Source organism: Furipterus horrens, unplaced genomic scaffold (genome assembly GCF_987537825.1).
Source record: "Furipterus horrens unplaced genomic scaffold, mFurHor1.1.pri manual_scaffold_2, whole genome shotgun sequence".
NCBI classification, from domain to species: Eukaryota; Metazoa; Chordata; class Mammalia; order Chiroptera; family Furipteridae; genus Furipterus; species Furipterus horrens.
This window is the reverse complement of record NW_028327172.1, coordinates 128,719,737-128,741,429: the sequence shown is the minus strand read 5'-3', so window position 1 is coordinate 128,741,429 and position 21,693 is coordinate 128,719,737. Positions and strand designations below refer to the sequence as shown.

The 21,693-nt window shown below is 37.7% G+C and overlaps 1 pseudogene; it reads right to left on the bottom strand.

The window, feature by feature from the left end:
• Positions 1-17,484: 17,484 nt before the first annotated feature.
• On the bottom strand, positions 17,485-17,661 carry LOC150019478 (COMM domain-containing protein 6 pseudogene; annotated as a pseudogene).
• Positions 17,662-21,693: the final 4,032 nt, after the last annotated feature.

The following is a 21,693-nucleotide window of genomic DNA, read 5'->3' as shown; positions in this document are numbered from 1 at the left end:
AAATACTGTAACATTGCAGTAGCAGCCTAGGATTTTAGAACTCTGAAGACTCAGAAACTGAAGCGCACAGAGGTAAAATTAATTGGAAATACAGCTAGTTAGTTGGAGGCAGAGTGAAGACTATAACATTGGTGTTTTTTCTAAGTTGTTTTCCATTGCGCTATAATTATGGAACTCACATAAGATACTTCTCCAGGTATAGTCTTAACAATGGTCGTATTTCAGAAGAAAATTGAAATTTGAGAAAGTGTTAACTTTATATATATACTATAGATAATAGGTCAACATTTTTTAAAGCAAATTCTTAAAGCAGCTATTAACTGCTTTTTAAAACATTGAAATAAAGTATTTATTCCAGGAAAATTAAGGGTTTTGTTTGTCAATTTAGATAACCTATTAGCTTTGATCCATTTAGGTAGGTGATAATAGGTCTTATATATTCATATATTCAGACTGCAGTTTACATGTTTTCTTTGAGAAATAGTCTAAGAGACATTTATATAAATTCAATGGTTTCCTTCCTGGAGTTTTTACACCGTTGTAAACCTTCATGTCCACAATGTTGGCTCAGGGCTTTGTGTTCAGGCCTTGGCAGTGTTAGCACCTCTATTCTTACCATACCTGTCACCTTTCTGTAAAGAGAAAAGTGACTTTCTTTGAACACTGTGCCACCTCTCAGTAAAGTTTACTATCCTCAACAGTTGTTATTCAATACCTGCTTGCTGATTTCAGATTTAACAGCCAGCAGCTCTCCTACATAATTGAGGAATTAATGCAGATTGCCATAGTTCTCCCCCTAACAATATTTGGTAATAATTCAGAGGACCCAAAGCCCTTTTTGTTTGTTTGTTTTTTGTTTTTTTAAACTCTCACCCAAGGATATGTTTTTATTGATTTTAGAGAGAGAAGGGGGAGAGAGGGGTTGGGGAGGAACGTCACTATGAGAGAAACATCCGTTGGTTGCCTTCCCGCAGTACTCTGACCAGGATTGAACCCATAACCTAGGTGGAATCAAAACAGCGACCATTTTGTGTATGGAACAATGCTCCAAGCAACTGAGCCACCTGGCTGAGGCCAAAGCCCTCGATTTTTTTTTTTCCCATTTGTTTTTCAGAACATCTGTTTTGCTATTTGGGAATTAGACCTGGAGACAGTTCGCAAAATGAGGGAAGAGGGGAAAATGTGATCTGTCTTGCCTCTTGCTTCCAAGTCCACTGCTGGTTGCACCATTGAAAATGTATATGTGTCCTCTATAGTACCTTAGGTCCAAGTAACTTGATAGAAGTGAGGGCTAGCCACACAGCATAGCTAAGCATCAGATATGCTGGCTTTGACTAGAAAGGCTTTTCTTTTTTAAAGATTTTATTTATTTTTTAGAGAAAGGGGAAGGGAGAGAGAAAGAGAAGGAGAGAAATATCGACATGCAAGAGAAACATGGTCAGTTGCCTCTTGCATTTTTTAAAAAGTACATGCTCTGTGCTATACATACCCTAAAAATGCTCACAGTAAGTAAAATGGGAGTAGCCAGTATCACCACCTGGAGAGTGGGGAGTTTGGGTTAACTTCTTCCTCAGATTCTCAGCCTGTTGTTCATAGATGGAGAGGGGGAGTGTCCTTGGACTTCTGAATCTGTGTTTAACATTTCTAGTATGTGTCTGTTTGTCTAGTGGAAGGGCTCATAGCTTTCAGTAGATTTCAAAAGGATGTTTGACCTCCTCCTTCAATACAAATAATAGTTTTAGTGTGTTTGCCACTTAGGAACTTAAGTGATTTGTTATTTTGATAATTTTTTACTGTAACCCTTACTTTACATTTAACTGTTCTATGTGTTTAGATCCCAAGTGCATAATTACACATTGCACATGTGTATCCATACACAAGATCTAGAGAGTATCTAAAATAAGATGAAAATGAACTCAAAGTAATTTTAGTTTTACCCTAACCTAAATATACTGACTTTCCCCCTGTTACCACATCATTTGAAATTTGTATCAACAGAAGCTTTCACTTGGATTTATCTCATTTTGTGAGCTTTATGTTTTAAATACTAGGAATTTCTTCCTACATTTTTATTGAACAAAAGATGAAACTACTAAACATGTATTTCCAGAGATTCTGTTCTGTTAGGGGCATGTCAGGAATACAGCAGTTGGGAAGGTAGACGTAGTCCTGCCCTCCATATTGTCCTGCCCTGGACATATTGTGTCACTGGGTATGAAGGGTTTTTGACTCAGGCTCTGTAGGGAGGGCTCAGTGACATCTCAGCTGGCCTTGCTTGTCAGTGTAAGCTGAGAGGTGGGAGAGGAGTCTTCTGCTCTAGGAGGGTTATTCTGTAGAAGAATTGGGGTTAGGGGAGACTTGAGAAGTTGGGGTAGTTATTCAGAGATGGTGGTTATCTGAACAATTTAGACAATACAGATGGGAGATATAAGCTTATTTGAGATGAAGAGGTTAGAAATGTATTTGTAGGTTTCTGTTTTGGGCAGCTGGCTAGACGACATGCTGTCTTTCCTTGAGATCAAGGGATTGATAGTTTTTGCTTGTTTATTTGTTTTAAATGGGGAGGGGGTATGAATTTGTGGAGTCTGTAGTTCAAAAAAATGTTTTCCAAAAATTTGCTTATTTGCACTGAAATTCAGCATATGGTATTAACTGAAGCCATGAAAAGCAGAGAGGAGAGCAGAATGGAGCACAGTGAGGAAGGTAGTAGCTTTAGGTGTGATGCTCTTCTGGTGAGACTATTTAACATGAGGTCAATGGAGTGCTTGGGTTGGTGGGCCACTCTGTACTTTGTCTCTTCCTGCCATTTGAATTGTGCTTGCAAAAGCCAATTCTCCTTGTCCCTAAACTTCTTCAGGGCTATTATACTCATTACTGCAGTTACATGATTTAACTAATATAAACTGATAAAAATGCAAAAACAATTACTCATAGGAAAAGTAATTTGACAACTAAGAAAACTGGTGTTAAATAAGGTATATGGATAAAACAACTATGAAAAACTGGGGAATGAGGGTGGCAGGGGCAACGTGCAGGAGGAAAAATGGAAGACTACAGAGCCACTCAAGAGACTATTGTTGATGAAGGGATCACACTGTAAAAGAGGCCACAGAAACTGCAACTAGTGGCAATGCCTTGTTAGCACAGCAAAGTGAATTAGTCGTCACAAACTGTCATGAATGCAGGAGAACAAACTTTAGGTTAGCTCACCAAGCTGGGAAAAACATTTAAATACACTGTGACCTTTGTAATTATGCAGAAGAATGGAGCAGGATTATACCCTGCAAGTCCTTGCTTCTGGAACAACTCTGCTAATGGGGCTCAAAACCGCTGCTGCATCAGCAGTGCCTATGGCCTGGCCACGTGACCTCTTTGTCCAGCCTGTCATCTTTCTCCTTTATCTCAACTTTTCTCTTCCACCTTCTAGCCACCAGTTGTGAATTTTGTGAACACCTTTCTTATTCTCTTTAAGTGTGCTTTTTCTGTAGCACACTCAACTGTAGGAAAAAACCAAATTACTACATTGTTCTACAAACTGCGCACCTTCAGTCAGAGGAATTGTTTACAGTAGCAGTCAGATCCTGTATGGCCACTTGTCTTAACTCTGAGTATGTCTTTTCAAAGGTGCCAAAAACTCAAATCTGCTAGTGTTAAACTTTACTCTCTGAAATTATTTAAATACACTATAATTTTCCACAATTTGTACTTTTGTTAGAATAATAAATTATTCCAATTAAAAAATTGAGGGCTAATCATTCTAGAACCATTGTGACATTCAAATTAATTCTTTAAGTACCTAACTTGTACTTTAAAGAACAAAGTGAAAATCTTACATGAAAAAGAAAGAAGAATGTGTAATAATAGACTGACTTTATCTAAGAAAAAGGCCCAGGTGAAGGAGCACATACAGTTAAATTGGGTAAGGATTCATGAGTCAGTTTGTAGAATTGACTATTGTAATTTACTTTATAGTTACTTACAATCACATAGGGCAAAGGGAAAGCATAATGGTGGGGGTTCGTGAGAAAGGAGGAGGACAAAAGCAGGCAAGGAAGGGTAAGCATCACCCAAGGCCCAGACCCAGTGTTGGAGGAAGAAGAGAGCAATTGCAGAGAGTCCCACCCACCCTCTAGATTTAGCAGCAAGGAGGCCATTGGACACCTTTGAAGGAACTGCTTTGTCCTTGGAGAAGCTGCATCCTTCCAGGAGGCTGCCCAGCCTCTGCTTTTTGCGCCTTGACTCTTTTCCTTGTGGCTCTGTTTTTGGGGACAGCAGAGGCTGGGAATGTTTAGACAGTGACAGGGGGAGGAAGTGGTTGATGATACTGGACAAGAGGAGGGAATGGGATCTAGACCACAGATGAAGGACTAGTGCTCCTTCAATTAACAGCTGTTTTTTCTTCTTTTTGTCCAAACCTTCTTTATATGGAAACTGGAGAAAAATTTATTTTTATGAATTTTTTTTAAGTTGTCATATGTGTCCCAGCTGTATTTGGGTCTCTTGCCTTGACTACTGAGGTCTGATTTTCAAAAGCTGTGTGGAATTATAATTGTTATGGAATGTTTTTCTTTCTCCAGAGTGCTGAGAAACATGTATCTATTAGGAATACTAAATTCAAGAAAGGAATGATGTACATTCACGTAGATCTTGAGATGAGGTATATGTTATCATCACTTAATAAAGCTGTTCAGTGGTTTTGAATTTTTAAGGAAGGTGGTTTAGATGTCGATTAACAAGATCTTAGGAGCTCTGTGGGCTTTGGTCAGGACAGGAGGAAGACAGGTTGCTCATTTCACAACCATCTGTTGCTTCAAACAGCCATATACTCTTTTAGAACCCTGTGTAGACCCTTTGCAATTTCTCCATGACTTGGCTAAATTTCACTGTCCTTTATTTGAGGAAACATTACACATTTGAGATGTTCTTGCTGTTTGATTAACATAGATCTGAAGTACCTTTTCCTCACAGCAAAGTTTTTACTTTAATATACTTAAAAATTGTATCTTGGCAGTAGTTTATTTAAGAAATTGCTTTGTTATAGGATGAAGTGAAATAGTCTATCAGTATCGGGTATGCACAGTTATTTATTTATTTAGAGAGAAAAAGGGAGAGGAACATGGGTGTGCAAAACATCAGTTGGTTGCCTCTTACATGCCTCTAATCATGGACCTGGCATGGGCCCTGATTGGGAATTGAACCAGCAACCTTTTGATTTGTAGGCCAGCACTCAGTCCACTGAGCCACACCAGCCAGGGCAAGGGAAGTAGTTTTTAATGAACAGAATGTTGATAGATAAATGGAGGTTAGAATGTATCCTAAACACACTGAACAGAAGGCACTTAGCTTTTCACCTATGGAACTGAACATTTTTGTTAAAAATATTTTTTATATTTTACTCTTTTTGTTTTAGGTTAAATGAAGTAGACATATGCTGCATTATATCCCTGATAAAGAGCAAGAAATTATATTTTGAGGGCAGAAAGACTGTCTCTCTAAGTATGTGATTCCCTACATCAACTTTACCCTTAGTTTTACAAAATAATCATTATGATCACAAGCAAAGTAAGAGAGAGGATTTTTAATCTTCATTTTATTTCACATAACAATATGCTTCTTTATAACTGAATATTGGAGTGGTTGTTTGGAGGTTGTCAGAGATTTAATGGATGAAATACTTCTCTCTTAACAGAGGGTTAATAAGATATCTAAACTCTTTGTTTTGTGTGGGATTTTAATAAGAATCCTAGCTAAAGTGATCTTTCCAAATAATTGGCCTCTCTGAGGCAAGATACTATGTCATAAACCAATTATAAAGCTTAAAGCTGGAAAGGACCTTTTTTCTTTTTGGTGTAGAATTACTAGGTAAGTTCCGAATTAAAAGAAATTAGTGGAAAATCGTATTTGGCCAAGAAGTAAGTTTTTCATCTTGTGTCTGATTTATGCCCCTTCTAGGAGTAGAACCAGATCAAAGTATAAAAATAAATCCCTATTTCCCACTACTATCTTTTTCAATAGAAGCATAGGTGAACATGTATAAAAGACAATTTTAAAAAGTTAATCTTGAGGTTTATTGGCAGCATCTGCTTAGGAGTATTTCCATACCGGATCTCAGAAAATGCGTAGTAATTAAAACAACTACTCTACTGAGATTGGATTCCTTTCTTTCATTTGTCAGTGTCTTTGAGTGACACATTTACTGTGAAATGACTCAGTAGAAAGAACAAACTATTGTGGAGATACTGAATCTTTAAAAAGAAAACTAAAGAGCTAGAATAATATGTCTATTGGTAACAGCTATCTGTTGCTGTGTAATTATCCCCCTCTCCCCCAATTGTAGCCCACGAATTCAGTTGAGTATATAGGTGACTCTTGAATAAGGTTTGAACTATAGGGGTCTACTTATGCACAGACTTTTTCAGTAAATGCAGTCGGCCCTTTATATCTTCAGGTTTAAACACGCTCAGATCGAAAACAGTATTTTCACATTCCCCACAGGTGGCAATACTGTTTTTGATTCGCGGTTGAATATGCAGGTGTGAAGGACTGACTGTAGAGTCAAGAATTACACTTGGATTTAAGAGCCAGGGGTCTGTGCTCCTAACCCCAGCATTGTTGAAGGGTCAACTGTATAATCTGTGGAGGCTATGGCACCTAAGATACAAATTATTCTGCTGTAAGACAGGAACATGCAATTTAGATGTTTTATACTAATGGCAACAGCTGTGAGAGAGTATAATCCAATCAGCAGCACAAGACACATGAATAAGTAACTATAATTCCTATTATGGTATTTTATTTTCTTGCATCCCTCTAGCAATGGGCATATTGTGTTCATTAAAGAAAGTTACTGTTAACAAATGTCCTTCCAATGCCAAAATACTATGATTGCGCTTTAATGATTTGATATTGCTTCTTTTGATCATTTTTGTTTTTTCTAATGGGTTTATTTAGTTTCAAAAGTTTGAAAGGTAAACAGCCTTTCTACAAAGTTATGTTTAGGCATTGAAAGTAACAAATTTTGACTTTTCTAAATGATTCTCAAGACCGATTATGTAGTACTTAATTAGGGCAAATCTCTAAAGTTCCTAAGCTCATTTTCCATCTTTAGTCAAATTGTGTTTACTTATCTAGTTGACTCTTTGTTCATTTACTTTAAAAAAAAAAAAGATTTTATTTATTTATTTTTAGAGAGAGGGGAAGGGAGTGAGAAAGGGAGAGAAACATAAATGTGTGGTTGCCCCTCACATGCCCCCACCTGGGGACTGGCCCGCAACCCATGCATGTGCTCTGACTGGGAATTGAACCAGCAACCCTTTGGTTCACAGGCTGGCGCTCAATCCACTGAGCCACACCAGCCAGGGCTGTTCATTTACTATTCTTTTTTTTAATTTGTTTTGTTTTTGTAAAATGATCCTAGTACATAGTTATGCTGGAGGTTTTATACTGTGTAGTAGTATCTTATACTGTCCATCTCTTCCATCTTTGCTCATGCTCAGTCCTGAAACTCAGAGATCTAATTCTGATTTCTGATCCAGAGACAAATCATGTTTCCATATCACCCTTTTGTACCAAGAGAAAATTTCATGCTCTTTAGGAGAATGATACCTTTTTGTTTTAGTAATCATCAGATTCTCAAACTTATGAATCTGTCACTGTTATTTGAAAATCCACTGAAGTATACCAGGCACATGTATGAAAATAAGGCTCTTAAACTCTTAATACCCTCTAATAGTTTACAGTCCTGTGTGACAGGGATACATTGTTCTGAGAAGTGTGGTGATTTTGTTCTGCAAATATGGAATACAGTGTATAGCCTACTAAATACCTATACTGTTTGGCATAGCCTATTATACTATACTGAATACTGTAACAATGATAACTATATGTATCTAAACATAGAAAAGGTTCAGTCAAAATACAGCATAAAAGATAAAAGTGTGTGTGTGCTTGAGTTAGAGGGACAGAGCTATGGGGTTAAGCACCCTTGGAGGGAGAGTAGATGTCAGGAGGAATGAGGGAAGGAAAAGAAGGGAAGAAAAAGGGAGCCCAGAGATCAGAAGAGACCCAGAGAGAGAAAGCTTGAGATGAGAAATAATAAAAGGGAGAGGGAACCCTGGCTGGTGTGGCTCAGTGGGTTGAGAGCCAGCCTGCAAAGCAAAAGGCTGCCAGTTCAGTTCCCTGTCAGGGCAGGTGCCTGGATTGCGGGCTGGGTCCCCCATTGGCTGTGTGTGAGAGGCAGCCACACATCGATGTTTTTCTCCCTCCCCCTCTCTCTAAAAATAAGTGGATAAAATCATTTTTTAAAAGAGGGAGAGGGAGAGAGGAAGAGAGTGTGTTGGAGGGGGAGAGGGAGAGGGTAAGAGAAAGGAGAGTTGGACTGGGAGGAAAGAGATTAAGAATAACTGGGGGAAGGGAAGTGAGTTTGTGCACATTCACTGTGTGTTCAAGAGCAGGTGTGGGCTGGCTCCTGAGTTCCTTTTTCCCCATTTCTCTCCCCTTGCTCCCTTGACAACTCTGGGCCCCAGCCAGTGGGTGGGCACAGGATGGGTGAGCAGTATGCTGAGCTTCCTTGTCTAGATAAACATTTTGAAATTGTTTACCGAAGTGGCCTTGCAATGTAGGAAGGTTCCAATTTCTCTACATCATTGCCAACACTTGTTGTTACTGTATTTTTGATTTACATTTTCCCTATGATGATGAGCATCTTTTCATGTGCTTATCAGCCATTTTTAACTTGTCTATTATACTGAGTTTGAGGAATTCTTTATTCTAGATATATGTTCCTTATCAGATATATAATTTACAGATATTTTCTCTCATTCTGTTGGTTATTTTTTTTTTACTTTCTTGGTGGTGTACTTTGAAAAACAAAAGTTGTTAATTTTAATGAAGAACAATTTCTTTTTTTCTTTTGCTGCTTGTATTTTTGGTGTCCTAAGAAGCCATTGCTTGATTCAAGCCCATGAAGATTTACTCCAATGTTTTCTTATGAATTTTGTAGTTTTAGCTCATATATCTATATTTTTAAATTATTTTTTATTGATTTTGCTATTATGGTTGTCTCAATTATTCCCCCTTTGGCCCCCTCCACTCAGCACTCCCCACTCCCTCAGGCAATCCCCACACCATTGTTCATGACCTGGGTCATGTGTTTAATTCTTTGGCTACTCCATTAGCTGTACTGTACTTTACATCTCCATGGCTATTCTGTAACTATATATTTGTACTTCTTAATCCCCTCACCTCTTCACCCATTCCCCCAAACCCCCCTCCCATATGGCAACAATTAAAATGCTCTCTGTATCCATGATTCTATCTCTGTTGTTCTTTTTTTTTTAAGTATATTTTATTGATTATGCTGTTACAACTGTCCCAATTACTTTTCCGATTGCACCCCTGAGCGCAGTACCCCTCTTCCCTCCAGCAATCCCACCCCACTTAGTTTGTGTCCATGGGTCATTCATATACGTTCTATGGCTTCACCCTTCTTTATATTATTCTTAACTTCCCCCTGTCTATTTTGTATCTATCAGTTAAGCTTCTTAATCCCTGCACCATTTCCCCATTTCTCCCCCTTCCCCCTCCCAGCTGATAACCCTTCAAATGATCCCCATACCTATGAATCTTCTATTTTCATTGTTTGCTTAGTGGTGGTGGTGGTGTTTTTCTGTTTTTTTTTTTTAGGGTTCTGTTGTTGATAGTTGTGTGTCTGTTGTCATTTTAATGTTCATAGTTTTGATCCTCTTTAACATTTCATATATTAATGGCTTAGTGATGATGAACTCCTTTAGCTTTACCTTGTCTGGGAAGCACTTTATCTGTCCTTCCATTCTAAATGATAGCTTTGCTGGATAGAGTAATCTTGGTTGTAGGTCCTTGCTTTTCATCACTTTGAATACTTATTGCCAGTCCCTTGTTGCCTACAAAGTTTCTTTTGAGAAATCAGTTGATAGTCTTATAGGAACCCCTTTGTAGGTAACTCTCTTCTTTTCTCTTGCTACTTTTAAGATTCTCTCTTTATCTTGAACCTTTGGCATTTTAATTATGATGTGTCTTGGTGTAGGGTCCTCCTTGGGTCTATCTTGTTTGGGACCCTCTGTTCTTCCTGGACTTGTATGTCTATTCCTTTACCAAATTTGGGAAGTTTCCCTTCATTATTTTTTCACAGAAGTTTTCAATTCTTGCTTTTCCTCTTCTCCTTCTGGAACCCCTATGATTTAGATGTTGGCATGTTTAAAGTTGTCCAGAGGTTCTTAAGCCTCTCCTCGTTTTTTTCAGTTCTTGTTTCTTCATTCTGTATTGGTTGACTGTTTATTTCTTCCTTATGTTTCAAATAATTGATTTGAACGCCAGTTTTCTTCCCATTACCATTGGTTTTGTGTGGATTTTCCTTCGTTTCACTTAGCGTTGCCTTCACTTCTTCCCTTTTGCGTTTGCCGTACTCAAGCATGTCTGTCAAGTCTGTGAGCATCTTTATCACCAGTGTTTTGAACTCTTCATCTGTTAGGTTGGCTATCTCCTCATCGCTTAGATCTTTCACTGGAACCTTGATCTGTTCCCTCTTTTGGGCCATACTTCTCTGTCTCTTTAACTTGACAGTCTTAGGTAGCGTCGTCATGCCTGTTACATTGTAAAGGGCAGAGACTCAGGTATTTCTCAGTACAGGGCAACCTGTTTCACCACGTTGTGGTGCTGTATGTGGGGTGGGGTCTGAGAGGGAGCAATGCCTCTTGCTCAGCACTCTCCCTTTTTCTAGTCACTTTGCCCACTTCCTTTATGGGCCTAGCGCCTCTAGCTGTTGCCCTTACCGTCATTCCCAGAATGGGTGGCTGTTCGGATGTTCTAGGACCATGAGGGCCCTCTAAACAAGTGGACTCTGCTGAGAGACTGGCAGTTTCTTCCTCCACCCCAATCTCCACTGGTTTTCACAGTCAGAAGCAATAAGGCTTTCTTTTTCCTGGTGCTGGAACAGTGAGCTGCGTTGTTTGTTCTGGTGCTGGGAACGCTCCCCAGGTGTCCCTCCCTACCTTTTTAAAATGTGTCGGCCAGCCACAGCTGTTGTCACCACTGCTGCATCCACACCGTGTCCTCTCTGCCCTGGCCCCGCCCCTCCTATCTGTCTGGTTGCCTGTTTCTTTTTTATATATTTGTTTGTTGGACTTCCATGCAGTTTGATTTTCTGGAACTTCTGTTGACTCCAGTTTTGAGGTTGTGGTATTTCTTAGTTGTGGTGGGAGACACAGCATGTCTACCTACACCTCTATCTTGGCAGGAAGGTATCTCTTTTCTTTTTGCTTCGTTTGTTTTTTAGATTCCGTTGTTGGAAAGATATGCATTTATTGCTGTTTCATTGTTCATAGTTTTGATCTTCTTATCTTTCTTAAATATACCCCTTTAACATTTCATATAATAATGGTTTGGTGATAATGAATTCCTCTAGTTTTTTTCTTGTCTGGGAAACACTTTTTCTGCCCTTTGACTCTAAATGATATCTTCGGTGGGTAGAGTGATCTTGGCTGTAGGTTCTTGCTTTTCATGACTCTGAATATTTTTTGTTAATCTCTTCTAGCCTGCAAAGTTTCTTTTGAAAAATCAGCTAATAGTCTTATAGACACCTCTTTGTAGGTAACTAACTCTCTGCTTTTCTCTTGCTGCTTTTAAGATTCTTTATCTTTAACCTTGGCATTTTAATTATGATTATCTTGGAGTGGGCCTCTTTGCATCCATCTTGTTTGGGACTCTGCTTCCTGGGCTTGCATGTCTGTTTCCTACACCAAATTAAGGAAGTTCTCTTTCGTTATTTTTTCAAATAGATTTCCAATTTCTTGCTCTTTCTTTTCTCCTTCTGGCACCCCTGTGATGTGAATGTTCGAGTACTTGAAGTTGTCCCACAGGCTGTGTACACTATGCTCATGTTTTTGGATTCTTTTTTCTTATTGTTCTGATTAGTTGTTTTTTTGCTTCCTTATGTTACAAATCATTGATTGGATTCTCAGCTTCGTCTGCTCTACTGTTGTATCCCTGTAATTTGTTCTTTATTTCAGTTAGTGAATCATTTGTTTCTGACTGGATATTTTTATATGCTTTTGAGTTCCTTGAGCATCCTTATAACCAGTGTTTTGAACTCTGCATCTGATAGGTTGCTTATCTCCATTTTTTTTTAGTTCTTTTTCTGGAGTTTTGATCTGTTCTTTCATCTGGGCCATGATTCTTTGTCTCCCCATTTTGGCAGCCTCCCTGTGTTTGTTTCTATATATTAGGTAGAGCTGCTATGACTCCCTGTCTTAGTAGCGTGGCCTAACGTAGTAGGTGTCCTGTAGAATCCGGTGGCACAGTCTTCCCTATCATGCAAGCTGGGTATTCGAGGTGCACCCTTCATGTGGGCTGAGTACACTCTCCTCTTGTAGTTGAACCTTGATTGCTGTTGGCGTGTCAGTGGGAGGGCTTTACCCAGACCAGTGAGCTGTAAGGACTGGCTGTGCCCACTGACCACCAGCTTTGGCCCCCTATGGAGGATAAGCTGTTCAAGGGCAAGGTGATGGTGCTCTGACATGGTCTGTAGTTGTCCACTGGGTGTGTAGGCTCAGGAATTTCCCTGGTGGTGCAGGCCAAGGTCAGCCCCCACTTGTGTTCTGTTCAGGGCCACCAACATGAGCTATAAAGCAGTCCGAGGTGACAGCTGCTTGTGCTGGGTGAAGCCAAGCTGTGAATCTAGGCTGGCTGCTGCTAGTGCTGAGTGTAGGGCCACTTAGCAAGAGGTGCTGTTGCTTGTTTGATAACATGTAGGAAGTTGTGTAGCATGAGCCAAGATCACCTATTCATATGGAAAAGTCATGATTCACAGTTTGGGTGGGCCTGTAAGTTAGGTGGGTACAGTCTAAGAGGATCTCCAAAGCAGAGCAAACAGTGTTAGCCAAGTTGATGGAGTCACCCACCTGCCAGCTTTGTGGCTCTGGGGAGAGGGCTCAGAAAGGGACAATGGCCACTGTCTGCCTTTCTGTCTGAGAGAAAACTGTCCCCCAACTCTCACCTTGGTGCCAGACTCTTTAGTTCCTCCCTGTATGTCACTGGTTAATTTCAAGCTGCTACCCCAGTGCTGGAGCTCAGAGAGAGTGAATGAGTAAATCCATGTGTGGTTTCCTTAAGGGAAACGGATTGGAGCAGTTTTCTTCCACTTACTTAATCCCTGCTGGCTTTTGCAGCCAGAAGTTGTGGGTACTTATCTTCCTGGCACTGAAACACTGGGTAGGGGGGCCTGGTGTGGTGCTGGGTCTCCTTCCCCGAGACATCCCTCTGAAAGTTTTATCCAGCACACATGGATGTGGGAACAGCCCATTCTACATCTTCACTCCTCCTACCCAGTCTAGATGGATGTGGTTTCTTTAATTTCGTAGACTTCCATTCAGCCGGATTTCTGATGATTCCGAGTGATAGTTGTTCTGTATTTTAGTTGTAATTTTGATGTGGTTGTGCAAGGAGGCAAGTCATGTTTACCTATGCCACCATCTTGACTGGAAGAGCTCTTATATTCTGGTGTTTGATCGATTTTAAGTTAATTTTTATAGAGAGAGTGAGATAAGGGGTCCTGTTTCATTCTTTTTCATGTGGCTATCCAGTTGTCCCAGCACCATTTGTTGAAAAGTGTTCTTTCTCCATCAGATGGTCTTGGGAGCCTTTTGAAAATTAACCATAAAGATAAGGGTTTATTTCTGGATCCTCAGTTCTTTCCATTGATCTGTATGTCTGTGCCATTACCACACTATAGATTGCTGTAGTTTTGTGGTAAGTTTTGAAATCAGAAGCATGACTCTTCCATCTTCATTCTTTTCAAGATTGTTTTGGCTATTCCGCTTACCTTGCATTTCCATAGGTCTTTTGGATTAATTTACATCAACTTTGCAAAAAGTCCAGATGGGATTTTGCTAGGGATTGCGTTGACTCTGTTGATTGCTTTGACTCAGTTGATTGCTTTGGGGAGTGTTGTCGTTGTAAGAGTACATTGTTTTCCTGTCTCTGAACATGGGATGTCTTCATTCCATGAACACCACCTTTCTGTCCATCAGAACCATTGTCTTATGGCAGTGGTTCTCAAACATTTTGATCTAGGGACCTCTTACACTTTTGAACATTGAAGATCCCTATTTAAAAACTACGCCTCAGAAATTTTAAAAAATACCTTTTTCTTTAATAATAATAACAAATCAATAATAACAAATCCATTACATATAAATGACATTGCTTACAAAAAGATAGCAATCCTTTCCAAAACAAGCAGTAATTTAATGGGGTGAGTGGCGTTGTTTTTTGTTTTTGTAAATCTCCTTAATGTCTGATTTAATAGAATCTCAGCTGGATTCTCATCTGCCTCTGCATTTGTTCTCTTACAATGTGTTATTTTGGTTGAAATATGAGAAGGAAATCTGGCTTCACACAAATGCATAGTTGGGAAAGTGAGGAGAATTTTAAGTGTCTTTTTGTATAACTTTGAATATTGTTTGATATTACACCAAAACTCTACTGCACTTTTGTGAGGCGAGAATGAGAGTGAAATAGGCAAATGAAAGTCATTTTAACTTCGTGGGCCCACAGAAAGGGTCTCTGGGACCCCCGACAGCCAAGGCTACACTTTGAGACTCACTGTCTTAAGGAACAAAACTGAATAGTGCAGTTTCACAACAAAATGGCATGATGACCAAATGACAGTTTTATTATCTGTATTGACAAACTGCTTGGAAGGGATTTGGATGCTTTTCCTGCTGGGTAAGTACTTGCTCTTCTCTAGGAAAGACACCGCTAGACCTAAAGGATAAACATGGAATTGGTGTAAGTTGGATGAGTTTTAAGTATGTGTGGTTATAAAAATAACAAGTTATTTTAAAAATTAAGACTACAGAAATAAAACTAGGTAAAACGATTTTTTTGAGTTTTCACACTTAGACATTGTTAATCATCTGGTGTATTTCCTTCTAGTTTCATTTGCTTTGTTATTAAATATTCAGTTTTAGTTATATGAATTTTTTAAACATAGTTGTAATTATGTTTACCATTTTATATCCTGCTTTTTTAACTTGTATTTTGTGAATATTTAAATAACTTAATATAAATGCATTAGTTTCTGCTTTTCTGTAGTTTTTCTTTTTGTGTGCTTCAGCTGCTGTGAACATTATTCATAAAATGGTTTACAGTATTCCCTCACTTATTGCGGGTAGTATGTTCTAGACACCCCCATGATAGGTGAAAATCCACGAAGTAAAAAACTTACATTTATTTTAGTATTTATATATATTTTAAGGCTTTATAAACCCTTCCCACAGACTTATAAACTGTTCCCAGTTCCTTATTAACCTTTCCCACTCCCTTATTAACCTTTTCCACACTTTTATGAACACTACTTATGTTCTTAAACATATTCTACACTCTTAAACCTATGTAACTTTAACAGCATACGTATACAGTACCGCAAAATCCCGCGATATAGCGAAAAATTCACGATAAATAATTAAATATAATATTTTTTAAAATCCCGCAGTACAGTGAGGCTGCAATAAGTGAACCACGACATAGAGAGGGACTATTGTACATAGTTTTGTATTATTTCATTAGCACAGATTTTAAATAGAAATAATTATATGAATTTTTAGATATATATTGATACTATATCCTAGTGAGATTTTACTTTTTATTACAGAAGACTTTAATGACAAAAGTAGAGAAGCTAGTACAGCAATCCTTAATGTACCCATCATTTTGTTTCATCTACTGTCAACTTGCTGCAGTCTTGTATTTTTGTTTTTTCTCTTTCCTTAAACTTACAGAGATTATTAGCATATTTTAAAGCAAATTCCAGATATATAATTTTATCTAGTCTTTTAGTTTATGTTTCTTATGGGTAAGACCATTTAAAATAAGCAGCTATAGCACTTTGATTCCACTTAAAAAAATTGATAATCGTTCCATAATATCCTTTTTTACCTAGGCAACATTCATTTTTTCCAGTTAAAGGTGTCATTTTAAACTTAATTTATTTGGTTTGTATGCAGAAACAGTTCTCACATTACATAAGGTTATTTTGATTAAAGCTTTTATATTTTGTAGCAATACAAATCTCCCATTTTTTCATGTCACATTTGCTTTAGAAATGAGGTCATCTGATTTGTAGCATATCCTACATTTTGGATTTAGCTAATGTCTTTATGTTGGTATTATTTAACATGTGTTATCCCAGAATTTCCTTTATGTTGAGAGTCAGATCTAGAGGTTTGATTAAGTAAGGCTTTTGTGTGTGTGTGTGGCAAGAATACTTCATAGATGTTGCTCTTTCACAACATCAAGAAGAATGTAATACTTCATTCGACCATTAGTGATCAGATTGAAAAGTAACTTCAGTTAACATCCGTCTGATCCAACCATTAAGACTGAAAAGTAGCTTCAGTCGATGTCTGTCTGTCTGATCAGCTATTTGGTTTTGTGGAAATAGTTATCCAGAACAGGCAGGCTAATCATTGTTTCCCTTTAGTAATCTTCAGAAAAATGATTTGGTGTCATAACAGCTTCCAGAGGTGATCAGTGTGGTGGTGGTGCTTTGAACCATCATGGATTTTTTAAGTTTGTATCCATTGATTCTTTCTGATCTTCACATTGTACATCTGTTATGACTAGGAGCCCTCATTCCTGATTGTCGTTGCTCTTGTTACATGAACACAGCAATCTTTCTTTGATAGCTTCCTTGCTTTCATGGTAAGGTGTCCCAAGTGTTCATCTCAAATTGAGCAACATTCTACAAAATAATTAACCAGAACACTTATAAAGTGTAAAGTGTAGATGAAAGATGAGGGGTGATGGAGGACCTGTCACAATTTGAAGGAAAACGAAAGAGAAGTGACAACTTAATGCAGTGTGGGAGACTAAATTGGATCTTGGAGTACAAAGAGGACATTAGTAGAAAAAATGATGAAAGCCAAAGAAAATCTATAGTTTAGTTAAAAAAGTTGTATATCCTGTTTAAAAAATACGGATTACATGTATTCTACTTAGCTTATTTGATTTTAAGTTTGTATCTCTTATGCTGAAATTCTGAGTACCTAAGATTAATGTAATTTGTATTTTATTCTATGATACTATGTATAATATATAAAATAGTTTCAAAATAAAACCCAGCATTTACCCCAGAGAACAAGCCTTTTGAGTGCTTTTTAAGATTTCTTGGTGAACTTGTAGGCTCTTGTGTTCAAATACCATCTTTTTTCATTCAGTTGTTTGTCTGATTAATGTTTTTATTGAGATATAATTCACATGTTGCTGAGTGTCAAATCAGTGGCTTTTAGAATATTCACAAACTTGTGCATCGATCACTACTTATCTAATTCCTGTTTGTTTGTTTTTATTATTTAAAAAATGGAAAAGCAAAAGTGTAATTTTCTTGCAGAAGGTGGAGTCCATGATTTTAGAAGGATGGTAGCAATTTATCAACCAAGTAATCAGTTTTCACACAGTTTCAGTAATTACAGTAATTTTCTTGAACTGTATGTGGAAATTCTGAAGCTGAAGAATTATCATTTCAAAAGACTTGTTCTTTATTTGGCCTGAATGATTTGCCACTTTTAGCATCACTGCAATATAAGGATACTTAAGTGATCTACAACTGTCTGACTTCACATCCATAAGCAGTTTCCATTGGAAATCTAGAAGTTGGTTGGTGACCTTGGCCTTAGTGTCCCACAGTGGCTCCCTGGACCTTTCCTTAGCAAGTGTCCAGGGCTTGTACCACTGACTCAGGTGGATGCTTCCCAGGCTACCCTGCAAATACTGTCTTAAAATCACTTAGAATAGTTCTCTGAATTGTTATACCATCAACTTAATATACAGTTAAGTTTGAGATTGATTTATTGCTTTTAGTGTTTGTGAAAGGAATTATTTAGAAACAGCTAAGAGAACTATACTCTTCCAAGAATTTAATAAGATTGATAAAACTTTTTCAGTGTAGCTTTGACACTGAGATGAAATATGTACTGCTAAGATAGAGTCCACCAAACAGAAAGGGGGGGCTATTTGCTTTGTCTCTGGTTTTTCTTGTAAAGAGTGATGAAAAAAAATTAGAGAAATAACCCCTCTTGTTCAACTCATTAAGGCTGTGTTGAGGCTGTCTCCTGAACATTCAAGTTTCCAGACTACTGGGTCTTAGGCCAGAAGGTACTTTGCTTTGGCGGTAGGTTTTTCCTCTTGTGTATTTCTCTTAACAACTTAGAGACCCACTTTTTAACCATGCCAGAAAGCAATAGTTTATAGTTTTATAACTAATAACTATTAGTTATTGTTACTTATTGGAAGGGTTGTAGTACTTGCATCATCATTGTACTTTAAATCTTAGTCTAGATTCACACATTTGATAATAAAGTCTAATTTTAATGCTTTGTATCTGTTGTACTGCTTAAAGGCGGTGCCTATTAATAACCCCTTTTGTTGGCAAACTTGGTAGTGTAGTAGTAGGACTTTTTTGAAAACCCATATGCATGTCAGGTTAGTAATTAAGAGCCATAGTGGTATGATGTGAAGATTACTTGTTTATGGATAACATGCTGTACAAGTCAGATCAGGACCACTGCTTTTGTTGGACTGAGATGCTACCCTGGTTACCTCCGTTACCTTGTGTTAAAGAACATTCAAACATACCAAAGTAAACAGGACCGTATCATGAATCCTGTACCCTTCTCCAGGAGGAGAAATGGTGAAGCCCCACATCTCTGTCCTACGTACTACTTTGAGAAAAATTCTAGATATTGTGTTATTCCCCCTGTAAATATTTCAACCTGCAGCTCTAAAAGGCAGGGCCTCTTTTTATTAAACATATTCTTAATATCATGATCACATTTAAGAAAATAGAGTAATTTTGTAATACCATCAAGTATTCCATCAGTATTACTTCCCTGATTGTTTTAATCAAATAAAGCCATAGTTTGGCCAATGTGCATCTTGTCTCCTTTTGTGTGGAAGAAGCCAGGCTGCTTGTCCAGTAATTGCCCACTTGGCAGAACTCTTCTAGTTTCTTTCCCTTTTGGCTGTCATAACTTGTGTTCAACCAAAATTAATTTTTTCTTCGAGAATCTTAAAAGTCTAGAAGTTAATAGTGGTAAAAGCATCTACAATACCACCTTCTGTTATTTCAGTCTGGGTGGCCAGTCTACATTTTTATTTGTGAGAATTTATGTCAGTTTCTGTGACAGTTTAACATATTTGTCATTTATCCTACATTTTGGAAAACACTGACCTCTTGAAACTGAATTTGTTTCAAGCATTTCTTCCATATGAATGGTTTACATTTCCAAATCTATCTTATAGCATTTAAGGGATTTTATGTTTTTGTGATTGATGGTATACAGGAAAATTGGATGAGGTTATTGGGAGTAAGGAGCATCATCATAGAAACAAAAAGCTACATAGTTAACCAGGGAGACAAAAGTTAGCTTTTAAATTTCTTTATCAAGCACTCAGAAGAGCCTAAAAAGATACATGGGTTAAGTCAAGGTCTTTATCTTGTTGTGAGGCAGTGCAGCCTGAAGTCAGACATGGGTGTCCAGGAATCCTGATTCTGACATACATTTAATTACTTATCGCAGATTTTTCACTATATCGTGGGATTTTGCAGTACTGCATATGTATGTTGTTAAAAGTTACGTAGGTTTAAGAGTGTAAAATAAATGTAAGGTTCCTACTTTGCGGAGGGGTCTAGAACATAATACCGCGATAAGTGAGGGAATACTGTAATAGGAAGTCGTGAAAACTGTCATCCCTTTGGAATCAGAGTTGTTTTGTGAGCCATGTGGGAAAATCAGAGGAGGTGTTGTGTGTGAAGTTGAACGAGTGCTTTGTGGCAAAGGCCCCCTTGCAAGTCCTGTGATTCAGAATTGTGAAGGAGTTCCTTTTAACCCATTATTGTTTATTTCTCCTGACAACTTGTTTTAGAACAAAGGAAATTAGTGGGGCAGGTCAAAAACGATATATATATATTGGGGGAGTCAATGAATTCCAAGTTGGAATTCTATTAATTTTGTAATTTTCTGTTTTTAAAATATGAGTTACAGGCATGAATGGGTATATATATATAGTACATAGTTTCTTAAGTCTTAGAACATTATCATGGTCTCCAAATTATTGTGAAGAAGAAACTTTTTTTTTTTTAAGAAAGCTATTCCTTAGGTAAGTAAGGTGAAAATTATGGCCAGATTTCTCTAAATTACTTAAACTCCAGAAGGATAAACACATGTCCTGAAAAACTTGAGGATTTTAAGATTTCTTAGTAATTTCATTTTAAGAGTCAATTCTGCTCTGCACTTCATGTTATAATTTACTGTTTGTCATTTTACAGCATCCTATAGTTATAAATCTTCTCCCAGTGGAGCCTCAAAGTAAACAGCTCATGACTTCTGATCAGGACGCTAAGGTCGTGGCTGAACCGCAGGGCCAGCGAGTCCAGGAAGGGAAAGACAGCGATCATCTGGTGAGTGAGTGCCCTAGTCCAAGATGGGCCTGTGCATCTCCCTTTCTTCTGATAACAGATTTTACAGGATTTAATATGTAAATCAAAACAGTAACACTGGCATGTCTTATGACCTAAATGTAGGTGTTATATTCTGAGTAAATTTATGAGTAGCTTAGTAGAGGAAACTTAAGCAGTAGGAGATAGAGAAAACAAATGGCAATTAATAGCTCTAGATACTTAAAGCCTTGGATTATAAAAAATTTATTTATTGGTTAGAGAGAGAGAAAGAGAGAGAGAAACATCGATTTGTTGTTCGACTTGTTTATGGATTTATTGGTTGCCTCTTGTATGTGCCCTGATGTGGGATCGAACCCACTACCTTGGCATATCAGACAACATTCTAACCAACTGAGCTACCCGGCCAGGGTAAAGCCTTGGATTTTTAATATCCAAAAAAACACAGTGATTTATGAATACTTTTATAACATAGCCATTGCAGTGGTAGGTAGTTACAGAATTAATTAGGGTTGTAATATGAATTTTTTATTTTGACTGCCTTTGTTTATTGTAAGATTTTATCATGTCAGGCTGTAATATTTAAAGTTTCTAAATGGCTTTGGGAAAAGTACAATTAAAAAAATTTTCCCCATTGAAACTACAAGGAATTTTACTTAACAGTATTCAGTCAGAATTTCAACATATTTTAAATTTTAGGGCTCCTACATTGCTCTAAATATCTTACTAAATTTCCTTTGTCGTGTAAAAATGTGCTTTTCTCAGTGGGTTTTGTTTTGCTCAATTACTTGATTTGAAAATATATTTCTTTACATTGTAGTGATATTATGTTTGATGTTTTCAATTTTACAGATGAATGGTCCCATATCTCAAACCACTTCTCAGACAAGCTCCATCCCAGCTTTGAGTCAGGTAATTCAGTCCTGAGACATGAGGGGGACCCAAAAAAAACCCTGGAATTTATTTGTAAAACGTTGTGTATTCTTACATGTTTAAACTTCAGTCTCCTTTAAAGTACTCTCCATTTGATGCAATACACCTATCAAAACTTTTTTTCCTACTGCTCAAAAGAGATTTTTGAATTTGTCAATTTTGATGCCTTTTAGTGCTTCTGCTATTTTTTGTTTCACCTCTTCCACCTTGGAAACAATTTCCTTTGAGGACAAAGCATAGCATGAGTTCATCTATATATCCCCTTATAC